The 27,742-nt window shown below is 43.4% G+C and overlaps 1 protein-coding gene across 1 annotated transcript in view; it reads left to right on the plus strand.

Annotated features, from left to right (window-relative positions):
- The first annotated feature begins 4,090 nt into the window (after positions 1 to 4,090).
- Positions 4,091 to 27,742, plus strand: part of LOC124011298 (cysteinyl leukotriene receptor 1-like) — a 73,583-nt gene continuing 49,931 nt past the window's right edge. Inside the window, exon 1 of the mRNA XM_046324525.1 lies at positions 4,091 to 4,273. The gene's annotated coding sequence lies outside the window, so the exon portion shown is untranslated. The remainder of the gene's footprint in view (positions 4,274 to 27,742) is intronic.

Raw genomic sequence — 27,742 nt, forward strand, 5'->3', positions numbered from 1 at the left:
GTGACCTGACCTGATCTGACCTCGGCCCCCATTCCTCACTAATCCACAGCTATCCACCCTTATCTGTGATCTCAACCATGTGATTTCCTTTTCCCTTATTTAGTAACTTTTAGGCTCCTGGTTCTTTTCCAACCTCAATTGGCCCCAAAATATATTCCTCATACAAGTATTTCAAACTAGAACCAAACAGCAGGAAGCTTGGCCCCAGTGATGTACTGGGACGTACACACTACCCTCTGTAGTACCTTACGGTTGGATGCCAAGCAGTTTCTATACCAAGCAGTGATGTAACCGGTCAGGATGCTCTCGATGATTTTGATGTTCTTTGAAACGGGGCGGTATGACAGGGTAAAGTTGAATCTGTTAAAGAAACGGGTCACGTAGAGTAGGCCAGAAGGCTCTACTGGAAAACCTAACCTCTATCACGTAGAGTAGGCCAGAAGGCTAAACTGGAAAACATAACCTCTATCAAAATAAAAAGATGGCAGAGCTGCAAAAGGTCTTCTGTGCCTCAGGGTGTTTATTTACATAGTGATTCCTGAACAAAAACAACAGTACTGCCATCAAACATATACCTTATGGGCCAGCTAAACACAATGCTGCCCCATCCACAGTACTGCTATCAAACATATACCTTATGGGACAGCTAAAAACAATGCTACTCCATCCACAGTACTGCGATCTAACGTATACCTTATGGGCCAGCTAAAAACAATGCTACCCCATCCACAGCTCAATCCAAAATGCCTCTCCATGAACTGAAAGAGAGGCTCCTTTTGTAGGGCTAGCCCCTCCCCTCAGAACAATTAACACTAATTAATTAAGCAATTAACTAGTCAAACCTACATTTTCCATTAACTAAACATACTAAAGGATATTTAAATATTGCAACACGTTTTTTATGAAATAGTATCCCAAGATAACATTTACAAGATTACATCACTACTAACAGTGTCTTTCAATATGACCATTTACATTAAGGAACCATTCGGGACCGGCACTACAAAGTCAGACCAATTCCCTTAGCTCGGGTCCTTATCCAGCATACCCGGAAGCTACATAGATGGAGAGAGAGGAACAGAACAAACAAAGGCGCTCATCCACAACATCGATAAGTATAATAAATATTGCTTATATTAAATATGAACACTGACAAGTGTGAAATGTAAGTACTAAGACGGAAGTTAATTTGTATGTCGACCCACATTGTTATCTTATAACGGAGCAGGGAGGAATGATGAATGTGTGCGTGCGTTAAAGTACCAAATGCTGCTCGCGGCCGGTTCCCCTCTCTCCATTGGGATTCTCTGCCTTTAACCCTATTACAGGGGCTGAGTCATTGGCTTACTGGTTGGTGCTCTTCCATGCCGTCCCTAGGAGGGGTGCGTCACTTGAGTGGGTTGAGTCACTGATGTGATCTTCCTGTCTGGGTTGGTGACCCCCCCTTGGGTTGTGCTGTGGCGGAGATCTTTGTGGGCTATACTCGGTCTTGTCTCAGGATGGTAAGTTGGTGGTTGAAGATATTCCTCTAGTGGTGTGGGGGCTGTGCTTTGGCAAAGTGGGTGGGGTTATATCCTGCCTGTTTGGCCCTGTCCGGGGGTATCATTAGATGGGGCCACAGTGTCTCCTGACTTCTCCCCTCCTGTCTCAGCCTCCTGTATTTATGCTGCAGTAGTTTATGTGTCGGGGGCTAGGGTCAAGTCTGTTATATCTGGAGTACTTCTCCTGTCTTATCCAGTGTCCTGTGTGAATTTAACCTCTTGAATCTAGGGGACAGTATTTTCATTTTGGGAAAAATAACGTCCCCAAAGTAAATGGCTATTTTGTCAGGACAAGATGCTCGAATATGCATATAATTGACAGCTTAGGATAGAAAAGTAAGTAAGTCGCTCTGGATAAGAGCGTCTGCTAAATGACTTAAATGTAAATGTAATGTAAATGTAAAAGACTCTAAAGTTTCCAAAACTGTAAAAATATTGTCTGTGAGTACTGATATTACAGGCGAAAGCCTGAGAAAAATCAAAACAGGAAGGGACTCTTATTTAGAAGGCCGTGGTGCTTTTCTATGGCTTCCCTAATGTGTCTAGTGTCACAATACATAGTTTCAGGCTTTTATTTTTAAAAATGAGCCTGAACGTCAACATTGCGTCAGTGGTCAGCTGGAGTCTCTCAGAGTGTTTTGTGCGTAAGAGACAAATGCGGCCATTGTTTCTCTCTTTCCTACTAAGAAGCCACCAGTCCAGTTGATATATTATCGAATAGATATTTTAAAAACACCTTGAGGTTTGATTATAAACAACGTTTGCCATGTTTCTGTCGATATTATGGAGCTAATTTGGAATATTTTTTGGCGTCAAACGTGAAGAACAAACGGAGCTATTTCGCCTACAAAAATATTATTTTTTGGAAAAAAGAAACATTTGCTATCTAACTGGGAGTCTCTTGAGTGGAAACATCTGAATCTCATCAAAGGTAAACAATTTCATTTGATTGCTTTTCTGATTTTTGTAACCAGGTTGTCTGCTGCTAGCTAGTCATAATGCTATGCTAGGCTATCGATAAACTTACACAAATACATGTCTTGCTTTGGCTGTAAGGCATATTTAAAAAAAATCTGAGATGACAGGGTGATTAACAAAAGGTTAAGCTGTGTTTCAATATATTTCACTTGTGATTTCATGAATAGGAATATTTTCTAGTAATATTTATGTCCGTTGCATTATGCTAATTAGTGTCAGTTGATGATTACGCTCCCGGACCCGGGAAGGGTAGTATAAGTATGCTCTCTCTAATTCTTTCTTTCTCTCTTTTGGAGGACCTGAGCCCTAGGATCATGCCTCAGGACTACCTGGCATGATGACTCCTTGCTGTCCCCAGTCCACCTGGCCGTGCTGCTGCTCCAGTTTCAACTGTTCTGCCTGCGGCTATGGAACCCTGACCTGTTCACCGGACGTGCTACCTGTCCCAGACCTGCTGTTTTCATCTCTCTAGAGACAGCGGGAGCAGTAGAGATACTCTCAATGATCAGCTATGAAAAGCCAACTGACATTTACTCCTGAGGTACTGACTTGTTGCACCCTCAACAACTACTATTATTATTTGACCATGATGGTCATTTATAAAACATGTGAACATCTTGGCCATTTTCTGTTATAATTTCCACCCGGCACAGCCAGAAGAGGACTGGCCACCCCTCATAGCCTGGTTCCTCTCTACGTTTCTTCCTAGGTTTTGGCCTTTCTAGGGAGATATTCTTAGCCACCGTGCTTCTACACCTGCATTGCTTATTGTTTGGGTTTTTAGGCTGGGTTTCTGTACAGCACTTTGAGATATCAGCTGATGTAAGAAGGGCTATATAAATAAATTTGCTTTGATTAGTTTCCTGTCTCTCTGTGCCAGTTCGTCTTGTATGTTTGTCAAGTCGACCAGCGCGTTCTTCCCCTTCTCTTTTTGATAGTCTTCCCGGTTTTGACCCCTGCCTGACTCTGGACTACTTTCCCGCCTGCCTGATCATTCTGTCTGTCCTGACCTTGATTCTGCCTACCCTTCGGTACTTTTGCCCGTCCACGACCAATCTCTTGCCTTACCCCATTGTATTAATAAATATTGTACGACTCCAACCATCTGCCTCCTGTGTCTGCATCTGGGTCTCGCATTGTGTCATGATACTGTTGACTGCTGCTTCCATTTTATTTCCTTGTATTGCCACTGCTATATCATCAAATTAATGATCTAAGTGAGTCTCAGAAATGGATGAATGTTATCTTAAATTAGCAAGTTATTGATTTCATGAACCTTATTTCAAAGGCTACATATATTAATATGGGCTATATTCAGCCCTTCAGCTGATCAGAGAGAGACATAATATGGACAAGAGCAAACAAAGCAAGGGAAAGACATACATTCAGCAGTCCATTAATCAGTTGTGTGTGTGTGTGTGTGTGATGCAGCGGTTGAAGCTACAAACTCATTGAGAGGGAGGGAGAGAGAGAGAAGGTATGTGTAAGAGAGGGAGAGAGTAAGAAAGAGGGAGAGTAAGATAAATATTAAGAGAGCGATAGAGAATAAGAGAGGGAGAAAGGTAAAGAGAGAGTAAGAGAGAAAGTGTGTGTGAGAGAAAGAGTCTGAGAGAGGAAGTGGAAGAGAGAGAGAGACCTAGGAGGTGCAGCAGAAGTTGTATGATTGTATCAGTGTGTCCCAAAGCAACAGTACTCTGAGGCTGAAGCAGAGCAGCAGGTTCTATCATCTGTCAGGCAACAGTCTGCAGGTTACGGTAAGAAATTCTCTGTTTATATGAACAAACCTCTGGATACTGAATGGTATTAAATTAGTTACTTCATATTTACCATTGAGCTGCCCTTCTTGAACAGGGCTCCCTTGTGGGCTGCTGACTTCAATAGGAAACCCTTAATCTACTGTTTGATAATGCCATCCCTCAGTCACTGTTTAAACTGGAGCAACTTCTTATTAGGTAAAGTGTATGTGCTTACTGGTTCACACTGTGTTAGTTAATCAATAGGTTTGGATTTTTAAAATTTAACTAGGCTAAGTCAGTTAAGAACAAATTCTTATTTACAATGACAGCCTAAAGGGGACTTCCTTGTTCAGGGGCAGAAGAACAGATTGTTTTACCTGGTCAGCTCGGGATTCAATCCAGCAACCTTTCAGTTACTGGCACAACACTCTAACCACTAGGCTACCTGCCACCCCAGGTGTTTGGCTGAGCTGCGTGTGTGAGATTAGAAACTAAAGGTGTGTGAGTCTGACCTAGGACAGACAGACAGGCCGGCAGACATATATAGAGATAGGCAGACAGACAGACTGCTGAGTTGCAGACCTGAGATGATTTCAAATGATATCTGATTGGTGGTTTTACAGCAGTGTAGAAACCTATCATTTTAATGTCATATGTTGAACAATGTTGAACATCCTTTTACCCTCTGTATATAATGCTGAACTGTTATGGACTACGGAGTTTGTCTTAGCTCTCAATTCGGGGCGGCATGATGACAAAGTTTCATGACAAAATTTTCACACAAGGGACTGCCGCGCCAAAAATGTATTTTATGATGCTGCATAAATTATGTAATATGCCAGGGAGATATGTATACTGTAGCTAAGAAAGTAATACTAAGTGTATGTTGTGTAGTAAGCTTGTCACGCCCTGACCTTAGTATTCTTTGTTTTCTTCATTATTTTGGTTAGGTCAGGGTGTGACATGGGTGATATGTGTTTTTTTTGTCTCATCTAGGGTGTTTGTACTGTCTAGTTTTTTATTTTTATTTATTGGGTTGTTTCCATCTAGGTGTTTATGTAGGTCTATGGTTGCCTAGATTGGTTCTCAATTAGAGGCAGGTGTTTATCGTTGTCTCTGATTGGGAACCATATTTAGGCAGCCATCCTCTTTGGGTATTTTGTGGGTTATTGTCTATGTTATGTTGCACGTTAGCACATTGTTTATATAGTGGTCACGCTCGTCTTATCATTTTGTTGTTTTTGTTTAAGTGTTCTTCGTGTTCTTCCTACAATAAAGAGGAATGTATTCTGACCACACTGCGCTTTGGTCCACTCCATACGACAATCGTAACAGAATAATCCACCAACCAAGGACCAAACAGCGTGGTAAAGGGCAGCAGCAGCAATCAAAGGACTTCTGGACTTGGGAGGAGATTCTGGACGGCAAAGGACTCTGGGCACAGCCAGGGGAATATCGCCGTCCCAAAGCAGAGCTGGAGGCAGCGAAAGCAGAGAGGCGCCGGTATGAGGAGGCAGCATGGCGGCGCGGCTGGAAGCCCGAGTGGCAGCCCTAAAAATGTATTGGGGGAGGGCACACGGGGAGTGTGGCGAAGTCAGGTAGGAGACCTGCACCAGCTTCCCGTGCTTACCGTGGAGAGAGAGGGTGTTGTACCGGGCAGGCAACGTGTTATGCGGTGGAGCGCACGGTGTCCCCGGTGCGTGTGCATAGCCCGGTGCGGTACATTCCAGCTCCTCGTATCGGCCGGGCTAGAGTGGGCATCGAGCCAGGTGCCATGAAGCCGGCTCTACGCATCTGGTCTCCAGTGCATCTCCTCGGACCGGCATACATGGCGCCAGCCTTACGCATGGTGTCCCCGGTTTGTCTGCACAGCCCAGTGCGGGCTATTCCACCTCGCCGCACTGGCCTGGCTACGGGAGCATTCAACCAGGTAAGGTTGGGCAGGCTTGGTGCTCCAGATCTCCAGTGCGTCTTCTTGGTCCGGTCTATCCGGTGCCATCTCCACGCACCAGCCCTCCAGTGGCAGCCCCCGTACCGGGCTTCCTGTGCGTCGCCAGAGCCCAGTTCTCCCTGTTCTTCCTCCCTGCACTCGCCCTGAGGTGCCTGTCCTCGGACCTACAGTGCACCTCGTCTGTCCTGAGCCACCAGAGCTGCCCGTCTGTCCTGAGCCGCCAGAGCCGCCCGTCTGTCCTGAGCCGCCAGAGCCGCCCGTCTGTCCTGAGCCGCCAGAGCCGCCCGTCTGTCCTAAGCCGCCTGAGCCGCCAGTCGGTCCTGACACGTCAGTCAGCCAGGAGCTGCCAGAGCCGTCAGCCAGCCAGGACCTGCCAGAGCCGTCAGCCAGCCAGGACCTGCCAGAGCCGTCAGCCAGCCAGGACCTGCCAGAGCCGTCAGCCAGCCAGGACCTGCCAGAGCCGTCAGCCAGCCAGGAGCTGCCAGGGCCGTCAGCCAGCCAGGAGCTGCCAGGGCCATCAGCCAGCCAGGAGCTGCCAGAGCCGTCAGCCAGCCAGGAGCTACTCCTCAGTCCTGAGCTACCCCTCAGTCCTGAGCTACCCTTCAGTCCGGGTTGCCAGTCCTAGGTTTGCGGCGAGGGTCGCCGTTCCTAGGAGGCCACAAAAGCGGACTAAGACTATGGTGGAGTGGGATCCACGTCCAGCACCCGAGCCACCGCCGTGAAAGAGGCCCACCCTACAATAAAGAGGAATGTAATTCTAACCACGCTGCACTTTGGTCCACTCCATACGGTGATTGTGACAAAGCTGTTAGTAGCTCATATGCCTCATCCTAATAATTTGGTCTATTTTCACCAACACAGTATTGTAAACACATCGTTTGTGGCCGGTGTTTGATTGTTTGCCAACTTTTTTGTACAGCTTTGACAGTGTTTCTGATAGTAGTGGTGGCGTTTGGCTTGCACGTGCAAATTCAGCACACACAACATTCTATAATAGAATTGTGTTATTTGACGTGTAAAATGAATCAGCGTTCAATGTGCCTCACCTTAATAATTTAGTCTATTTACCCCTCTTAATTTCACATACTGTTCTAACTTGGTGGTGCACATGTAGCCTATAACCTGTTTTAGAGAAATATAATCATTGAATATTGTAAGAGCTTTCATTTTCTGCTTATATGCCCCCTTTATTTATCCTACGGTTCTGACTTGGTGTACAGGGAGAAGAACACTGTAAGAATGGCCCATGTTCTGAATTCTGTCGCTGTACATTTCAAAGTGCTGAACAAATAGTTATATTGACTACGTCCGTTCTCACTCATTAATGTCTTAATCGAAATGTTGGATTGCCTCTTATCCGCTTGTCGTAGCCTTATGCCATAGTTTGTACATCTCAATGGTCAGTAGAAACCACATTTGTTAAAGCAAGTCAGCCATATCAGCTAATTTTTTAAAGGCAGTAAATGAGGCTGAATGAAGTGTTTGGCTGCCAGACAAGGATCCGCTGAAAGCCAGGTATAACAGTGGTAAGGTGTTGGGACTCTGCTGTTGGGAATCTGCTGATAGCCAGGTGTAGCAGTGGTAAGGTGTTGGGACTTTATGTTGGCCCTAACAGTTTGTGGGCTTTGCTGGCATGCATCCCAATTTTATTGGGGGGGGGGCGCACCAAGATATACATGCTAAAATTGCCACTGCTCTGATCCCATATCTCCACATATTTTTGCCAGCAGGTGTGAACACGCTGAATGTGGTTTGATGTAGTTTACAATCAAAGTTACCTGCTGCAGTAGATCTGAGTTCTGTGCTCAGCTCTTTTGCCGCCAGTTGCTCTCGGTTTATCATACAATGCATCCAGTCTGGGGTCAGGTTTATCATACAATGCATCCAGTCTGGGTTCAGTCTTGGGTCAGATTTATCATACAATGCATCCAGTCTGGGGTCAGTCTGGGTTCAGTCTTGGGTCAGATTTATCATACAATGCATCCAGTCTGGGGTCAGTCTGGGGTCAGTCTGGGTTCAGGTGTATCATACAATGCATCCAGTCTGGGGTCAGTCTGGGGTCAGATGTATAAGACAATGCATCCAGTCTGGGGTCAGTCTGGGGTCAGATGTATAAGACAATGCATCCAGTCTGGGGTCAGTCTGGGGTCAGGTGTATCAGACAATGCATCCAGTCTGGGGTCAGGTTTATCATACAATGCACCCAGTATGGGGTCAGTCTGGAGTCAGTTTTATCAAACAATGCATCCAGTCTGGGGTCAGTCTGGGGTCAGGTTTATCATACAATGCATCCATATGGCAGAGGGAGACAAATTCATAACTAGAGTGCAGAACAACACCACAAAATGATTTACTATAACACTACAGGTGTTCATTTAATCTTTTTGGGGTGGCAGGTAGCCTGGTGGTTAGAGCGTTGGGCCAGTAACCAGAAGGTTGCTGGACCGAATCCCCCAGAGCTGACAAGGTCAAAATCTGTCGTTCTGCCCCTGAACAAGGCAGTTAACCCACTGTTCCTAGGCCGTCATTGTAAATAAGAATTTATTTTTAACTGACTTGCCTAGTGAAATAAAATAAAACAATTGAAAGGACTTTATTGGCATGGTGATCATGTTGACATTGTCAAACCAAGAGAAAGTGTCATAAATCTTAATCTTACTGCCTTTGCTGTACATAGATTTTTCTATTGTGTTATTGATTGTACATTTGTTTATCCAATGTGTAACTCTGTGTTGTTGTTTTTGTCGCACTGCTTTGCTTTATCTTGGCCAGGTCGCATAAGCAAATGAGAACCTGTTCTCAACTGTCCTACCTGGTTAAATAAAGGTGGAATAAAATGTAAAAAATAATAAATAAGTTGCATGGACTCACTATGTGTGAAATAAAATAAAATAATAATAAATGTGTCCCTTCACATGATACCATCTGACCTCACTGGACTAGAAAATCATGTCTCTCTCTCTCTCTCTCTCTCTCTCTCTCACACTCTCTCTCCCTCTCTCGCTCTCTCCCTCTGTATCTCTCTTTGTTCTGTTAGTTGACCTAAACTGGGATATGCTTAACACCCCGGCAGTCCTACAAGCTAAGCTAGATGCCCTCAATCTCACACAAATCATCAAGGAACCCACCAGGTACAACCCTAAATCTGTAAACAAGGGCACCCTCATAGACGTTATACTGACCAACTGGCCCTCCAAATACACCTCCGCTGTCTTCAACCAGGATCTCAGCGATCACTGCCTCATTGCCTGTATCCGCTACGGGTCCGCAGTCAAACGACCACCCCTTATCACTGTCAAATGCTCCCTAAAACACTACTGCGAGCAGGCCTTTCCAATCGACCTGGCCCGGGTATCCTGGAAGGATATTGACCTCATTCCGTCAGTTGAGGATGCCTGGTAATTCTTTAAAAGTAACTTCCTCACCATCTTAGATAAGCATGCTCCGTTCAAAAAATGCAGAACGAAGAACAGATACAGCCCTTGGTTCACTCCAGACCTGACTGCCCTCGACCAGCACAAAAACATCCTGTGGCGGACTGCAATAGCATCGAAAAGTCCCCGCGATATGCAACTGTTCAGGGGAAGTCAGGAACCAATACACACAGTCAGTCAGGAAAGCACTGCACTGAGGCTAGGTAACACTGTCACCACCGATAAATCCATGATTATCGAAAACTTCAACAAGATTTGCTCAACGGCTGGCCATGCCTTCCTCCTGGCCATGCCTTCCTCCTGGCTACTCCAACCTCGGCCAACAGATCCGCCCCCCCCCCCCCCCGCAGCTACTCGCCCAAGCCTCCGCAGCTTCTCCTTTACCCAGATCCAGATAGCAGATGTTCTGAAAGAGCTGCAAAACCTGGACCCCTACAAATCAGCTGGGCTTGACAATCTGGACCCTCTATTTCTGAAACTATCCGCCGCCATTGTCGCAACCCCTATTACCAGCCTGTTCAACCTCTCTTTCATATCGTTTGAGATCACCAAGGATTGGAAAGCTGCCGCAGTCATCCCCCTCTTCAAAGGGGGAGACACCCTGGACCCAAACTGTTACAGACCTATATCCATCCTGCCCTGCCTATCTAAGGTCTTCGAAAGCCAAGTCAACAAACAGATCACTGACCATCTCGAATACCACCTTACCTTCTCCGTTGTGCAATCTGGTCTCCGAGCCGGTCACGGGTGCACCTCAGCCACGCTCAAGGTACTAAACGATATCATAACCACCATCGATAAAAGACAATACTGTGCAGCCGTCTTCATCGACCTGGCCAAGGCTTTCGACTCTGTCAATCACCATATTCTTATCGGCAGACTCAGTAGCCTCGGTTTTTCCAATGACTGCCTTGCCTGGTTCACCAACTACTTTGCAGACAGAGTTCAGTGTGTCAATTCGGAGGGCATCTTGTCTGGTCCTCTTGCAGTCTCTATGGTGGTGCCACAGGGTTCAATTCTCGGGCCGACTCTTTTCTCTGTATATATCAATGATGTTGCTCTTGCTGCGGGCGATTCCCTGATCCACCTCTACGCAGACGACACCATTCTGTATACTTCTGTCCCTTCCTTGGACACTGTGCTATCTAACCTTCAAACAAGCTTCAATTCCTTCCATGTTCTCCAACTGCTCTTAAACGCTAGTAAAACCAAATGCATGCTTTTCAACCATTCGCTGCCTGCACCCGCATGCCCGACTAGCATCACCACCCTGGATGGTTCCGACCTAGAATATGTGGACATCTATAAGTACCTAGGTGTCTGGCTAGACTGTAAACTCATATCAAACATCTCCAATCTGAAATAAAATCTAGAGTCTGCTTTCTATTCCGCAACAAAGCCTCCTTCACTCACGGCGCCAAACTTACCCTAGTAAAACTGACCATCCTACCGATCCTCGACTTCGGCGATGTCATCTACAAAATAGCTTCCAATACTCTACTCAGCAAACTAGATGCAGTTTATCACAGTGCCATCCGTTTTGTTACTAAAGCACCTTATACCACCCACCACTGCAACCTGTATGCTCTAGTCGGCTGTCCCTCGCTACATATTCGTCGCCAGACCCACTGGCTCCAGGTCATCTACAAGTCCATGCTAGGTAAAGCACCGCCTTATCTCAGTTCACTGGTCACGATGGCAACACCCACCCGTAGCACGCACTCCAGCAGGTGTATCTCACTGATCATCCCTAAAGCCAACACCTCATTTGGCCTCCTTTCATTTCAGTTCTCTGCTGCCTGTGACTGGAACGAATTGCAAAAATCGCTGAAGTTGGAGACTTTTATCTCCCTCACCAACTTCAAACATCAGCTATCTGAGCAGCTAACCGATCGCTGCAGGTGTACATAGTCCATTGGTAAATAGCCCACCCCCAATTTACCTACCTCATCCCCATACTGTTTATATTTATTTACTTTCTGCTCTTTTGCACACCAGTATCTTTGCACACCAGTAATTATGTAATTATCCGCCAACCTCCTCATGCCTTTTGCACACTTTTGTTTATTGTTTAATCCATGTGCAACTCTGTGTTGTTGTCTGTTCACACTGCTATGCTTTATCTTGGCCAGGTCGCAGTTGTAAATGAGAACTTGTTCTCAACTAGCCTACCTGGTGAAATAAAATAAAAAAATCCACCTGGACCTCTCACGCTGGAACTCTCTCTCAGACATCCAGCAGGATAAGTGAGGCTTTCTCCCTCACTCACTTTCTCGCTCAATTTAATTCAATTTATTGGAATGGGAAACATGTTAACAAGTGAAATAGATAATAAACAAAAGTGAAATAAACAATTAAAATTAACAGTAAACATTACACTCACAGAAGTTCCAAAAGAATAAAGACATTTCAAATGTCATTATGTCTATACACCAAATCAAATAAAATTTTATTGGTCACATACACATGGTTAGCAGATGTTAATGCGAGTGTAGCAAAATGCTTGTGCTTCTAGTTCTGACAGTGCAGTAATATCTAACAAGTAATATAACAAATTATACACACAATGTAAGGGGATGGAATAAGAATATGTACATACAAATATATGGATGAGCGATGGCTGTGCGGCATAGGCAAGATGCATTAGATGGTATAGAATACAGTATATACATATGAGATGAGTAATGCAAACGTTATTAAAGTGGCATTATTTAATAGTGATACCTTTATTAAATCCATTATTAAAGTGGCCAGTGATATGAATCTCTATGTAGACAGCAGCCTCTCTGTGTTAGTGATGACTGTTTAACAGTCTGATGGTCTTGAGATAGAAGCCGTTTTTCAGTCTCCCGGTCCCTACTTTGATGCACCTGTACTGACCTCGCATTCTGGATGATAACGGGGTGAACAGGCAGTGGATTGTCCTTGATGATCTTTTTGTCCTTCCTGTGACATCGGGTGGTGTAGGTGTCCTGGAGGGCAGGTAGTTTTCCACCCCCCCGGTGATGCGTTGTGCAGACCACACTATCCTCCGGAGAGCCTTGCGGTTGAGGGCGGTGCAGTTGCCTTCCCAGGCGGTGTTGCAGCCGACAGTGTCATGATCTCTCTGGAACTTTCATTACGCACATTCCGAGTGATTGTATAAGTGTGTCCTTGGTTTACCATTGTCCTGTCGATTATTGTTACTATGTCCGTTGGTCTTGTGAGTACCTGTACTGTGTGTTGACAGGCCAAATTTCTTCATCCTCCTGAGGTTGAAGAGGCGCTGTTGCGCCTTCTTCAACACGATGTCTGTGTGGGTGGACCATTTCAGTTTGTCCGTGATGTGTACGCCAAGGAACTTAAAACTTTACACCTTCTCCACTACTGTCCCGCCAATGTGTATAGGAGGGGGTGGACCCTCTGCTGTTTCCTGAAGTCCACGATCATCTCCTTTGTTTTGTTGACATTGGGTTAGGGGTTATTTTCCTGACCCTCACCTCCTCCTGTCTCGTTGTTGGTAATCAAACCTATCACTGTAGTGTAATCTGCAAACTTGATGATTTGAGTTGGTGGCGTGCATGGCCACGCAGTCATGGGTGAACAGGGAGTACAGGAGATGGCTGAGAATGCACCCTTGTGAGGCCCCAGTGTTGAGGATCAGTGGGGTGGAGATGTTGTTTCCTACCTTCACCACCTGGGAGTGGTCCGTCGAAAAAGTCCAGGACCCAGTTGCACATGGCGGGGTCAAGACCCAGGGACTCAAGCTTGATGAGTTTTGAGGGTACTATGGTTTTAAATACTGAGCTGTAGTCAATGAACAGCATTCTTACATAGGTATTCCTCTTGTCCAGATGGGATAGGGCATTGTGCAGCCGATTGCATCGTCTGTGGACCTATTGGGGAGGTAATCAAATTGGAGTGGGTTGAGGGTATCAGGTAGGGTGGAGGTGATATGATCCTTGACTAGTCTCTCAAAGCACATCATGATGACAGAAGTGAGTGCTATGGGGCGATAGTCATTTAGTTCAGTTACATTTGCTTTCTGGGAACAGGAACAATGGTGGCCCTCTTGAAGCATGTGGGGACAACAGACCGGGATAGGGATTGATTGAAAATGTCCGTAAACACACCAGCCAGCTGGTCTGCGCATGCTCTGAGGACGCGGTTAGGGATGCTGTCTGGCCCGGCAGCCTTCAGAGGGTTAACACGTTTAAATGTTTTACTCACCTCGGCTGCAGTGAAGGAGAGTCTGCATGTTTTGGTTGCGGGCCGTGTCAGTGGCACTGTATTGTCCACAAAGCGGGCAAAAAAGTTATTTAGTCTGCCTGGGAGCAAGGCATCCTGGTCCGTGTTAAGAAAAAGTTTCAGCTTTTCTAGTAAGATGTTAGGGGACAAGCAGACACGTCTGGAAGTCATGTGTATTGTAAGAGCCTTCACAAAAGCCCACAAGGTACCGATGGACCTCAGACATATTCTTCATCAAGAGGTCGAGCTATATGTTACAGGGAACCAGGGCACAAATTAAATGGGGCCAAACAATCAATTGTAGTTGAACTACCAGGAGGACCAGTGTTCTGGACTATAGCTAACATTGTAGTTAAACTACCAGTGTTCTGGATGACAGCTAACATTGTAGTTAAACTACCAGGAGGACCAGTGTTCTGGACTACAGCTAACATTGTAGTTAAACTACCAGTGTTCTGGACTACAGCTAACATTGTAGTTAAACTACCAGTGTTCTGGACTACAACTAACATTGTAGTTAAACTACCAGTGTTCTGGCCTACAGCTAACATTGTAGTTAAACTACCAGGAGGACCAGTGTTCTGGACTACAGCTAACATTGTAGTTAAACCACCAGGAGGACCAGTGTTCTGGCCTACAGCTAACCTTGTAGTTGAACTACCAGGAGGACCAGTGTTCTGGATGACAGCTAACATTGTAGTTAAATTACCAGGAGGACCAGTGTTCTGGACTATAGCTAACATTGTAGTTAAACTACCAGAAGGAACAGTGTCCTGGACGACAGCTAACGTTGTAGTTAACTTCTTGCGTCGAGCCATCCCGGATCCGGGATCGTGAATACAGCCTCAAGCTCATTACCATAATGCAACATTAACTATTCATGAAAATCGCAAATGAAATGAAATGAATCTATTTGCTCTCAAGCTTAGCCTTTTGTTAACAACACTGTCATCTCAGATTTTCAAAATATGCTTCTCAACCATTGCAAAACAAGCATTTGTGTAACAGTATTGATAGCCTAGCATAGGATTATGCCTCTCTTTCACCATGCAACATTTTCCACAAAAAACAGAAAAGCATTCAAATAAAATCATTTACCTTTGAAGAACTTCGGATGTTTTCAATGAGGAGACTCTCAGATAGCAAATGTTCAGTTTTTCCTGAAAGATTATTTGTTTAGGACAAATCGCTCCGTTTTCTGCGTCACGTTTAGCTACGAAAAAAAACCTGTATCCAGGATTGTGTAAATCTACCCGCAAGCTCATTAGCATAAAACAACGTTAACTATTCATGAAAATCGCAAATGAAATGAAATTAATCTATTTGCTCTCAAGCTTAGCCTTTTGTTAACAACACTGTCATCTCAGATTTTCAAAATATGCTTTTGAACCATAGCTAAACAAGCATTTGTGTAACAGTATTGATAGCCTAGCATAGTATTATGCCTCTCTTTCACCATGCAACATTTTCCACAAAAACCAGAAAATAATTCAAATAAAATCATTTACCTTTGAAGAACTTCAGAGGTTTTCAATGAGGAGACTCTGTTAGATAGCAAATGTTCCGTTTTTACAAAAAATATTATTTGTGTCGACTAATCACTCCGTTTTGTTCATCACATTTGGGTAAGGAAAAAAAATATATATATTAAAACGCGAAGTTTTTTCCAAATTAACTCCATAATATCGACAGAAACATGGCAAACCGATGTTTAGAATCAATCCTCAAGGTGTTTTTCACATATCTATCGACGATAAAATCCATCGTGGCAGTTTACTTTCTCTTCTGAAGAAATGGGACGCGCATGGACCTACAGATTACGCACACAGGACACCGGGCGGGACACCAGGTAAATGTATTCTCTTATGGTCAATCTTCCAATGATATGCCTACAAACACGTCACAATGCTGCAGACACCTCGGGGAATAGACAGAAAGCGCAGGCTCATTCCTGGCGCATTCACAGCCATATAAGGAGATATTGGAACACAGCGCCTTCAGAATCTGGGGCATTTCCTGTATGAAACTTCATCATCTCGCCTGTAGCATTAGTTCTGGGGCACTCACAGATAATATCTTTGCAGTTTTGGAGATGTCAGAGTTTTGTCTTTCCAAGGCTGTCAATTACATGCATAGTCGAGCATCTTTTCGTGACAAAATATTGACCTTAAAACGGGTACGTCTTTTTATCCAATAATGACATAGCGCCCCCATAGGTTGAAGAGGTTAAACTACCAGGAGGACCAGTGTTCTGGACTACAGCTAACATTGTAGTTAAACTACCAGGATGAACAGTGTTCTGGCCTACAGCTAACATTGTAGTTAAACTACCAGGAGGAACAGTGTTCTGGCCTACAGCTAACATTGTAGTTAAACTACCAGGAGGACCAGTGTTCTGGACTACAGCTAACATTGTAGTTAAACTACCAGTGTTCTGGACTACAGCTAACATTGTAGTTAAACTACCAGTGTTCTGGCCTACAGCTAACATTGTAGTTAAACTACCAGGAGGACCAGTGTTCTGGCCTACAGCTAACATTGTAGTTAAACTACCAGGAGGACCAGTGTTCTGGACTACAGCTAACATTGTAGTTAAACTACCAGGAGGACCAGTGTTCTGGACTACAGCTAACATTGTAGTTAAACTACCAGGAGGACCAGTGTTCTGGACTACAGCTAACATTGTAGTTAAACTACCAGTGTTCTGGACTACAGCTAACATTGTAGTTAAACTACCAGTGTTCTGGACTACAACTAACATTGTAGTTAAACTACCAGTGTTCTGGCCTACAGCTAACATTGTAGTTAAACTACCAGGAGGACCAGTGTTCTGGACTACAGCTAACATTGTAGTTAAACTACCAGGAGGACCAGTGTTCTGGACTACAGCTAACATTGTAGTTAAACTACCAGGAGGACCAGTGTTCTGGACGACAGCTAACATTGTAGTTAAACTACCAGTGTTCTGGACTACAGCTAACATTGTAGTTAAACTACCAGTGTTCTGGACTACAGCTAACATTGTATTTAAACGACCAGTGTTCTGGACTACAGCTAACATTGTAGTTAAACTACCAGGAGGACCAGTGTTCTGGACTACAGCTAACATTGTAGTTAAACTACCAGGAGGACCAGTGTTCTGGACTATAGCTAACATTGTAGTTAAACTACCAGGAGGACCAGTGTTCTGGACTATAGCTAACATTGTAGTTAAACTACCAGGAGGACCAGTGTTCTGGACTACAGCTAACATTGTAGTTAAACTACCAGGAGGACCAGTGTTCTGGACTACAGCTAACATTGTAGTTAAACTACCAGGAGGACCAGTGTTCTGGACTATAGCTAACATTGTAGTTAAACTACCAGTGTTCTGGCCTCCAGCTAACGTTGTAGTTAAACCAACAGGAGGTGTATAGTTTATATTATTTAAATGTAGTTTATATTGTTTGAATTACTTGTGTAGTTTATTTAGTGGACAGATGAGCATGAATGACAACATATATCTAGATTTATTGTACATGTCCTTAATCTGTGTCCCAAATGGCACCCTGGAAAACACCAGTCTACTATGAAGAGAATGGGCACTCTATGCAACCTGGGGCCTGGACAAACACACACACACACATGCGCACACACACACACACACACACGCACACACACACTTCCTTGTACCTGAGCAGGATGTTTGTCTATGTCTTATATTTCCCAGCTGTTTACTGAAAAACTGTAATCTCAGAGGTGAAACAAAATGAAAAGTGAGGTGTCAGGTGTTTAACATAGCTACTAGCAGGATGTCTGTCAGGTCAGGTGTTTAACATAGCTACTAGCAGGATGTCTGTCAGGTCAGGTGTTTAACATAGCTACTAACAGGATGTCTGTCAGGTGTTTAACATAGCTACTAACAGGATGTCTGTCAGGTGTTTAACATAGCTACTAGCAGGATGTCTGTCAGGTGTTTAACATAGCTACTAGCAGGATGTCTATCAGGTCAGGTGTTTAACATAGCTACTAGCAGGATGTCTATCAGGTCAGGTGTTTAACATAGCCACTAGCAGGATGTCTGTCAGGTGTTTAACATAGCTACTAACAGGATGTCTGTCAGGTGTTTAACATAGCTACTAGCAGGATGTCAGGTCAGGTGTTTAACATAGCTACTAACAGGATGTCTGTCAGGTGTTTAACATAGCTACTAACAGGATGTCTGTCAGGTGTTTAACATAGCTACTAACAGGATGTCTATCAGGTGTTTAATATAGCTACTAGCAGGATGTCTGTCAGGTCAGGTGTTTAACATAGCTACTAGCAGGATGTCTGTCAGGTGTTTAACATAGCTACTAGCAGGATGTCTGTCAGGTGTTTAACATAGTTACTAGCAGGATGTCTGTCAGGTGTTTAACATAGCTACTAGCAGGATGTCTGTCAGGTGTTTAACATAGCTACTAACAGGATGTCTGTCAGGTGTTTAACATAGCTACTAGCAGGATGTCTGTCAGGTGTTTAACATAGCTACTAGCAGGATGTCTGTCAGGTGTTTAACATACCTGACTAGACAGGATGTCTAGTCAACTATGTTAAATTATTATATATTTATTATTATATTATTATATTATTATTATATTATTATATGTCTAGGTGTTTACCTGACAGACATCCTGTCTAGTAGCTATGTTAAACACCTGACAGACATCCTGTAAGTCTGGATAAGAGTGTCTGCTAAATGACTTAAATGTAATGTAAATGTCTGTTAGTAGCTATGTTAAACACCTGACAGACATCCTGTTAGTAGCTATGTTAAACACCTGACTAACAGACATCCTGCTAGTCTAGCAGGATATTATATATTTATATATTATATTATTATATTATTATTATATTATTATATATTAGTCTGTCATGTTTAACACCTGACAGCTACTATCAGGATGTCTGTCAGGTCAGGTGTTTAACTAGCTAGCTATGTTAAACACCTGACAGTTAGTCAGGTGTTTAACATACACCTGTCAGGTCATCCTGTTAGTAACATGTTAAACTACAGGATGTCTGTTAGGTATGTTAAACACTGACTGAACAGGATGTCTGTAGCTATGTTAAACACCTGACAGACATCTGCTAGTAGCTATGTTAAACTGACAGACATCCTGTTAGTAGCTATGTTAAACACCTGACAGACATCCTGTTTAACATAGCTACTAACAGGAGTCTATGTTAAACACCTGACAGATGTCCTGTTAGTAGCAGGATATGTTAAACACCTGACAGGTGTTTACATCCTGTTAGTAGGTGTTAAACACCTGATAGACATCCTGTTAGTAGCTATGTTAAACACCTGACTAACAGACATCCTGCTGTCTGTCAGTAGCTATGTTGTCACCTGACAGACATCCTGCTAGTAGCTATGTTTAAACACCTGACCTGACAGACATGTTAGTAGCTATGTTAAACACCTGACCTGACAGACATCCTGCTAGTAGCTATGTTAAACACCTGTCTGACAGACATCCTGCTAGTAGCTATGTTAAACACCTAATATATAATAATATAATAATAATATAATAATATAATAATAAATATATAATATATATACATATAATAATAATAAGGTGTTTAACATAGCTACTAACAGGATGTCTGTCAGGTGTTTAACATAGCTACTAGCAGGATGTCTGTCAGGTCAGGTGTTTAACATAGCTACTAGCAGGATGTCTGTCAGGTGTTTAACATAGCTACTAACAGGATGTCTGTCAGGTCAGGTGTTTAACATAGCTACTAACAGCATGTCTGTCAGGTGTTTAACATAGCTACTAGCAGGATGTCTGTCAGGTCAGGTGTTTAACATAGCTACTAGCAGGATGTCTGTCATGTCAGGTGTTTAACATAGCTACTAGCAGGATGTCTGTCAGGTCAGGTGTTTAACATAGCTACTAGCAGGATGTCTGTCAGGTGTTTAACATAGCTACTAGCAGGATGTCTGTCAGGTGTTTAACATAGCTACTAACAGGATGTCTGTCAGGTGTTTAACATAGTTACTAGCAGGATGTCTGTCAGGTCAGGTGTTTAACATAGCTACTAGCAGGATGTCTGTCAGGTGTTTAACATAGCTACTAGCAGGATGTCTGTCAGGTGTTTAACATAGTTACTAGCAGGATGTCTGTCAGGTGTTTAACATAGCTACTAGCAGGATGTCTGTCAGGTGTTTAACATAGCTACTAACAGGATGTCTGTCAGGTGTTTAACATAGCTACTAGCAGGATGTCTGTCAGGTGTTTAACATAGCTACTAGCAGGATGTCTGTCAGGTGTTTAACATAGCTACTAACAGGATGTCTGTCAGGTGTTTAACATAGCTACTAGCAGGATGTCTGTCAGGTGTTTAACATAGCTACTAACAGGATGTCTGTCAGGTGTTTAACATAGCTACTAGCAGGATGTCTGTCAGGTGTTTAACATAGCTACTAGCAGGATGTCTGTCAGGTGTTTAACATAGCTACTAACAGGATGTCTGTCAGGTGTTTAACATAGCTACTAACAGGATGTCTGTCAGGTCAGGTGTTTAACATAGCTACTAGCAGGATGTCTGTCAGGTGTTTAACATAGCTACTAGCAGGATGTCTGTCAGGTGTTTAACATAGCTACTAGCAGGATGTCTGTCAGGTGTTTAACATAGCTACTAACAGGATGTCTGTCAGGTGTTTAACATAGCTACTAGCAGGATGTCTGTCAGGTGTTTAACATAGCTACTAGCAGGATGTCTGTCAGGTGTTTAACATAGCTACTAGCAGGATGTCTGTCAGGTGTTTAACATAGCTACTAACAGGATGTCTGTCAGGTGTTTAACATAGCTACTAGCAGGATGTCTGTCAGGTGTTTAACATAGCTACTAGCAGGATGTCTGTCAGGTGTTTAACATAGCTACTAGCAGGATGTCTGTCAGGTGTTTAACATAGCTACTAACAGGATGTCTGTCAGGTGTTTAACATAGCTACTAACAGGATGTCTGTCAGGTGTTTAACATAGCTACTAGCAGGATGTCTATCAGGTCAGGTGTTTAACATAGCTACTAACAGGATGTCTATCAGGTGTTTAACATAGCTACTAACAGGATGTCTGTCAGGTGTTTAACATAGCTACTAGCAGGATGTCTGTCAGGTGTTTAACATAGCTACTAGCAGGATGTCTGTCAGGTCAGGTGTTTAACATAGCTACTAACAGGATGTCTGTCAGGTGTTTAACATAGCTACTAGCAGGATGTCAGGTCAGGTGTTTAACATAGCTACTAGCAGGATGTCTGTCAGGTGTTTAACATAGCTACTAGCAGGATGTCTGTCAGGTGTTTAACATAGCTACTAGCAGGATGTCTGTCAGGTGTTTAACATAGCTACTAGCAGGATGTCTGTCAGGTGTTTAACATAGCTACTAGCAGGATGTCTGTCAGGTGTTTAACATAGCTACTAGCAGGATGTCTGTCAGGTGTTTAACATAGCTACTAGCAGGATGTCTGTCAGGTGTTTAACATAGCTACTAGCAGGATGTCTGTCAGGTGTTTAACATAGCTACTAGCAGGATGTCTGTCAGGTGTTTAACATAGCTACTAACAGGATGTCTGTCAGGTGTTTAACATAGCTACTAGCAGGATGTCAGGTCAGGTGTTTAACATAGCTATTAGCAGGATGTCTGTCAGGTGTTTAACATAGCTACTAACAGGATGTCTGTCAGGTGTTTAACATAGCTACTAGCAGGATGTCTGTCAGGTGTTTAACATAGCTACTAACAGGATGTCTATCAGGTCAGGTGTTTAACATAGCTACTAACAGGATGTCTATCAGGTGTTTAACATAGCTACTAGCAGGATGTCTGTCAGGTGTTTAACATAGCTACTAACAGGATGTCTGTCAGGTGTTTAACATAGCTACTAGCAGGATGTCTGTCAGGTGTTTAACATAGCTACTAGCAGGATGTCTGTCAGGTCAGGTGTTTAACATAGCTACTAACAGGATGTCTGTCAGGTGTTTAACATAGCTACTAGCAGGATGTCCGTCAGGTCAGGTGTTTAACATAGCTACTAGCAGGATGTCTGTCAGGTCAGGTGTTTAACATAGCTACTAGCAGGATGTCTGTCAGGTGTTTAACATAGCTACTAACAGGATGTCTGTCAGGTGTTTAACATAGCTACTAGCAGGATGTCTGTCAGGTGTTTAACATAGCTACTAACAGGATGTCTGTCAGGTGTTTAACATAGCTACTAACAGGATGTCTGTCAGGTCAGGTGTTTAACATAGCTACTAGCAGGATGTCTGTCAGGTGTTTAACATAGCTACTAGCAGGATGTCTGTCAGGTGTTTAACATAGCTACTAACAGGATGTCTGTCAGGTGTTTAACATAGCTACTAACAGGATGTCTGTCAGGTGTTTAACATAGCTACTAGCAGGATGTCTGTCAGGTGTTTAACATAGCTACTAACAGGATGTCTGTCAGGTGTTTAACATAGCTACTAACAGGATGTCTGTCAGGTCAGGTGTTTAACATAGCTACTAGCAGGATGTCTGTCAGGTGTTTAACATAGCTACTAACAGGATGTCTGTCAGGTCAGGTGTTTAACATAGCTACTAACAGGATGTCTATCAGGTGTTTAACATAGCTACTAGCAGGATGTCTGTCAGGTGTTTAACATAGCTACTAGCAGGATGTCTGTCAGGTGTTTAACATAGCTACTAGCAGGATGTCTGTCAGGTGTTTAACATAGCTACTAGCAGGATGTCTGTCAGGTGTTTAACATAGCTACTAGCAGGATGTCTGTCAGGTGTTTAACATAGCTACTAGCAGGATGTCTGTCAGGTGTTTAACATAGCTACTAGCAGGATGTCTGTCAGGTGTTTAACATAGCTACTAGCAGGATGTCTGTCAGGTGTTTAACATAGCTACTAGCAGGATGTCTGTCAGGTGTTTAACATAGCTACTAACAGGATGTCTGTCAGGTGTTTAACATAGCTACTAGCAGGATGTCAGGTCAGGTGTTTAACATAGCTACTAGCAGGATGTCTGTCAGGTGTTTAACATAACTACTAACAGGATGTCTATCAGGTCAGGTGTTTAACATAGCTACTAACAGGATGTCTATCAGGGTGTTTAACATAGCTACTAACAGGATGTCTGTCAGGTGTTTAACATAGCTACTAGCAGGATGTCTGTCAGGTGTTTAACATAGCTACTAACAGGATGTCAGGTCAGGTGTTTAACATAGCTACTAGCAGGATGTCTGTCAGGTGTTTAACATAGCTACTAGCAGGATGTCAGGTCAGGTGTTTAACATAGCTACTAGCAGGATGTCTGTCAGGTGTTTAACATAACTACTAACAGGATGTCTATCAGGTCAGGTGTTTAACATAGCTACTAACAGGATGTCTATCAGGTGTTTAACATAGCTACTAACAGGATGTCTGTCAGGTGTTTAACATAGCTACTAGCAGGATGTCTGTCAGGTGTTTAACATAGCTACTAACAGGATGTCAGGTCAGGTGTTTAACATAGCTACTAGCAGGATGTCTGTCAGGTGTTTAACATAGCTACTAGCAGGATGTCTGTCAGGTCAGGTGTTTAACATAGCTACTAACAGGATGTCTGTCAGGTGTTTAACATAGCTACTAGCAGGATGTCCGTCAGGTCAGGTGTTTAACATAGCTACTAGCAGGATGTCTGTCAGGTCAGGTGTTTAACATAGCTACTAGCAGGATGTCTGTCAGGTGTTTAACATAGCTACTAACAGGATGTCTGTCAGGTCAGGTGTTTAACATAGCTACTAGCAGGATGTCTGTCAGGTGTTTAACATAGCTACTAACAGGATGTCTGTCAGGTCAGGTGTTTAACATAGCTACTAACAGGATGTCTGTCAGGTGTTTAACATAGCTACTAACAGGATGTCTGTCAGGTCAGGTGTTTAACATAGCTACTAGCAGGATGTCTGTCAGGTCAGGTGTTTAACATAGCTACTAGCAGGTCATGTTTAACTGTCAGGTCAGGTGTTTAACATGTCTGTCAGGTCAGGTGTTTAACATAGCTACTAACAGGATGTCTGTCAGGTGTTTAACATAGCTACTAGCAGGATGTCTGTCAGGTCAGGTGTTTAACATAGCTACTAGCAGGATGTCTGTCAGGTCAGGTGTTTAACATAGCTACTAGCAGGATGTCTGTCAGGTCAGGTGTTTAACATAGCTACTAGCAGGATGTCTGTCAGGTCAGGTGTTTAACATAGCTACTAGCAGGATGTCTGTCAGGTCAGGTGTTTAACATAGCTACTAGCAGGATGTCTGTCAGGTCAGGTGTTTAACATAGCTACTAGCAGGATGTCTGTCAGGTGTTTAACATAGCTACTAGCAGGATGTCTGTCAGGTCAGGTGTTTAACATAGCTACTAACAGGATGTCTGTCAGGTGTTTAACATAGCTACTAGCAGGATGTCTGTCAGGTCAGGTGTTTAACATAGCTACTAGCAGGATGTCTGTCAGGTGTTTAACATAGCTACTAACAGGATGTCTGTCAGGTGTTTAACATAGCTACTAGCAGGATGTCTGTCAGGTCAGGTGTTTAACATAGCTACTAACAGGATGTCTCATGTCAGGTGTTTAACATAGCTACTAGCAGGATGTCTGTCAGGTGTTTAACATAGCTACTAACAGGATGTCAGGTCAGGTGTTTAACATAGCTACTAGCAGGATGTCTGTCAGGTGTTTAACATAGCTACTAGCAGGATGTCTGTCAGGTCAGGTGTTTAACATAGCTACTAGCAGGATGTCTGTCAGGTCAAGTGTTTAACATAGCTACTAACAGGATGTCTGTCAGGTCAGGTGTTTAACATAGCTACTAGCAGGATGTCTGTCAGGTGTTTAACATAGCTACTAGCAGGATGTCTGTCAGGTCAGGTGTTTAACATAGCTACTAACAGGATGTCTGTCAGGTGTTTAACATAGCTACTAACAGGATGTCTGTCAGGTGTTTAACATAGCTACTAGCAGGATGTCTGTCAGGTGTTTAACATAGCTACTAGCAGGATGTCTGTCAGGTCAGGTGTTTAACATAGCTACTAACAGGATGTCAGGTCAGGTGTTTAACATAGCTACTAGCAGGATGTCTGTCAGGTGTTTAACATAGCTACTAACAGGATGTCTGTCAGGTGTTTAACATAGCTACTAGCAGGATGTCTGTCAGGTGTTTAACATAGCTACTAGCAGGATGTCTGTCAGGTGTTTAACATAGCTACTAACAGGATGTCTGTCAGGTGTTTAACATAGCTACTAACAGACATTTACATTACATTTAAGTCATTTAGCAGACGCTCTTATCCAGAGCGACTTACAGGATGTCTGTCAGGTGTTTAACATAGCTACTAGCAGGATGTCTGTCAGGTGTTTAACATAGCTACTAACAGGATGTCTGTCAGGTCAGGTGTTTGACATAGCTACTAGCAGGATGTCTGTCAGGTGTTTAACATAGCTACTAACAGGATGTCTGTTCTGGTCAGGTGTTTAACATAGCTACTAACAGGATGTCTGTCAGGTGTTTAACATAGCTACTAACAGGATGTCTGTCAGGTCAGGTGTTTAACATAGCTACTAACAGGATGTCTGTCAGGTCAGGTGTTTAACATAGCTACTAGCAGGATGTCTGTCAGGTGTTTAACATAGCTACTAGCAGGATGTCTGTCAGGTCAGGTGTTTAACATAGCTACTAGCAGGATGTCTGTCAGGTGTTTAACATAGCTACTAGCAGGATGTCTGTCAGGTGTTTAACATAGCTACTAACAGGATGTCTGTCAGGTGTTTAACATAGCTACTAGCAGGATGTCTGTCAGGTGTTTAACAGCAGGATGTCTGTGTTTAACATAGCTACTAGCAGGATGTCTGTCAGGTGTTTAACATAGCTACTAACAGGATGTCTGTCAGGTGTTTAACATAGCTACTAACAGGATGTCTGTCAGGTGTTTAACATAGCTACTAGCAGGATGTCTGTCAGGTGTTTAACATAGCTACTAGCAGGATGTCTGTCAGGTGTTTAACATTGCTACTAACAGGATGTCTGTCAGGTGTTTAACATAGCTACTAGCAGGATGTCTGTCAGGTGTTTAACATAGCTACTAACAGGATGTCTGTCAGGTGTTTAACATAGCTACTAGCAGGATGTCTGTCAGGTGTTTAACATAGCTACTAGCAGGATGTCTGTCAGGTGTTTAACATAGCTACTAACAGGATGTCTGTCAGGTGTTTAACATAGCTACTAACAGGATGTCTGTCAGGTCAGGTGTTTAACATAGCTACTAGCAGGATGTCTGTCAGGTGTTTAACATAGCTACTAGCAGGATGTCTGTCAGGTGTTTAACATAGCTACTAGCAGGATGTCTGTCAGGTGTTTAACATAGCTACTAACAGGATGTCTATCAGGTCAGGTGTTTAACATAGCTACTAACAGGATGTCTATCAGGTGTTTAACATAGCTACTAACAGGATGTCTGTCAGGTGTTTAACATAGCTACTAGCAGGATGTCTGTCAGGTCAGGTGTTTAACATAGCTACTAGCAGGATGTCTGTCAGGTCAGGTGTTTAACATAGCTACTAGCAGGATGTCTGTCAGGTCAGGTGTTTAACATAGCTACTAACAGGATGTCTGTCAGGTGTTTAACATAGCTACTAACAGGATGTCTGTCAGGTCAGGTGTTTAACATAGCTACTAGCAGGATGTCTGTCAGGTGTTTAACATAGCTACTAGCAGGATGTCTGTCAGGTGTTTAACATAGCTACTAACAGGATGTCTGTCAGGTCAGGTGTTTAACATAGCTACTAGCAGGATGTCTGTCAGGTGTTTAACATAGCTACTAACAGGATGTCTGTCAGGTGTTTAACATAGCTACTAACAGGATGTCTGTCAGGTGTTTAACATAGCTACTAGCAGGATGTCTGTCAGGTGTTTAACATAGCTACTAGCAGGATGTCTGTCAGGTGTTTAACATAGCTACTAACAGGATGTCTGTCAGGTGTTTAACATAGCTACTAGCAGGATGTCTGTCAGGTGTTTAACATAGCTACTAACAGGATGTCTGTCAGGTGTTTAACATAGCTACTAGCAGGATGTCTGTCAGGTGTTTAACATAGCTACTAGCAGGATGTCTGTCAGGTGTTTAACATAGCTACTAGCAGGATGTCTGTCAGGTGTTTAACATAGCTACTAACAGGATGTCTGTCAGGTGTTTAACATAGCTACTAACAGGATGTCTGTCAGGTCAGGTGTTTAACATAGCTACTAGCAGGATGTCTGTCAGGTGTTTAACATAGCTACTAGCAGGATGTCTGTCAGGTGTTTAACATAGCTACTAGCAGGATGTCTGTCAGGTGTTTAACATAGCTACTAACAGGATGTCTGTCAGGTGTTTAACATAGCTACTAACAGGATGTCTATCAGGTCAGGTGTTTAACATAGCTACTAACAGGATGTCTATCAGGTGTTTAACATAGCTACTAACAGGATGTCTGTCAGGTGTTTAACATAGCTACTAACAGGATGTCTGTCAGGTGTTTAACATAGCTACTAGCAGGATGTCTGTCAGGTCAGGTGTTTAACATAGCTACTAGCAGGATGTCTGTCAGGTCAGGTGTTTAACATAGCTACTAGCAGGATGTCTGTCAGGTCAGGTGTTTAACATAGCTACTAACAGGATGTCTGTCAGGTGTTTAACATAGCTACTAACAGGATGTCTGTCAGGTCAGGTGTTTAACATAGCTACTAGCAGGATGTCTGTCAGGTGTTTAACATAGCTACTAACAGGATGTCTGTCAGGTCAGGTGTTTAACATAGCTACTAGCAGGATGTCTGTCAGGTGTTTAACATAGCTACT

Source organism: Oncorhynchus gorbuscha, linkage group LG23, assembly GCF_021184085.1.
Source record: "Oncorhynchus gorbuscha isolate QuinsamMale2020 ecotype Even-year linkage group LG23, OgorEven_v1.0, whole genome shotgun sequence".
In the NCBI taxonomy this organism is placed as follows: domain Eukaryota; kingdom Metazoa; phylum Chordata; class Actinopteri; order Salmoniformes; family Salmonidae; genus Oncorhynchus; species Oncorhynchus gorbuscha.